General features: G+C 20.8%; 1 long non-coding RNA gene across 1 annotated transcript in view; it reads left to right on the forward strand.

Annotated features, from left to right (window-relative positions):
• LOC108768123 (uncharacterized) overlaps positions 1 to 968 on the forward strand; it is a 3,612-nt gene extending 2,644 nt beyond the window's left edge. The window contains exons 4-5 of the long non-coding RNA XR_001940469.1: positions 32 to 55; positions 941 to 968. This is a non-coding gene — a long non-coding RNA (uncharacterized LOC108768123). The remainder of the gene's footprint in view (positions 1 to 31; positions 56 to 940) is intronic.
• The last annotated feature ends 80 nt before the right edge of the window (positions 969 to 1,048 follow it).

Below are 1,048 nucleotides of genomic sequence, written 5' to 3' on the forward strand. Positions count from 1 at the left end.
TAATATAAATGGAATTTTTTTTTTTTTATAGAAAAATCTGGATGAGGCAGAAATTGTAAGTTTTCCAAAAATACATTTATTAAATATTAGATATTAAAAAATCAAGATCAATTTTTATAATATATCGTTATTAATGGATAATTGTTTCTGAAAAAGGCGGTCAAGTTCGTTAGAATAGTTGCGTAAAAACAAGTTGCACTTAAAATGAAAAATTTTTAGACTCTCCAAAATATGTACTACAAAAGTAACATATATAAAGTAATATATATATATTTATATACACATATATATTATATTATCTTAAATTAAACAAATATAAATTTTAATTTTACGTATTATATCGTACTTCTATATGATATATTTCTATATTATGTTTAATTATTTCTGAAATACACAAAATGGAATAAAACCATATGCTTACAGCGTAAGCATTGTTTCATTTACAGAAATTATTACACATTTTGTTTTAATTGTAATTAGTTTATTACTTCAAATCTGAAAACTTAGAACATGTATTTTTAATTATCCTTTTTTAAATTTTTATTAGCTCCAGAATAATACTTACTATTTTTTTTACAAGTAATGCATATATATTAAATTTAAAAAGTGAGGAGTTTATATATTTGTGTGTGTGTACATACAAGGTAACTAAATATTCGAGTGTTAATTTAACGTAATATAATTATGTTATTTAAGGATTAAATTAATTTTCAATGTGTCTTAATTTCAAAATTATACAGTTTATGAGTAAGCAAATGTATATAAGCAATTTTCGTAGTTAAACCACTATATTGTTGTAGTTAAAATGGGTTTCTCGGATTTAGCACAATGTGGAAAATTTTCTCTGTCCCTTTATCTCATATTTTTTAAAATTATTAATCGGAAATATCTTGCGTATATGTTTTAGTTATAATATAAACGGAATTATTTTTTTTTATAGAAAAATCTGTTTGAGGAAGAATTGGTAAGTTTTCCAATAATACATTTATTAAATATTAGATATTAAAAAATCAAGAACAATTTTTATAATATATCGTTATTAATGGAT

Source organism: Trachymyrmex cornetzi, unplaced genomic scaffold (assembly GCF_001594075.2).
Source record: "Trachymyrmex cornetzi isolate Tcor2-1 unplaced genomic scaffold, Tcor1.1 scaffold75, whole genome shotgun sequence".
Taxonomy (NCBI): Eukaryota; Metazoa; Arthropoda; class Insecta; order Hymenoptera; family Formicidae; genus Trachymyrmex; species Trachymyrmex cornetzi.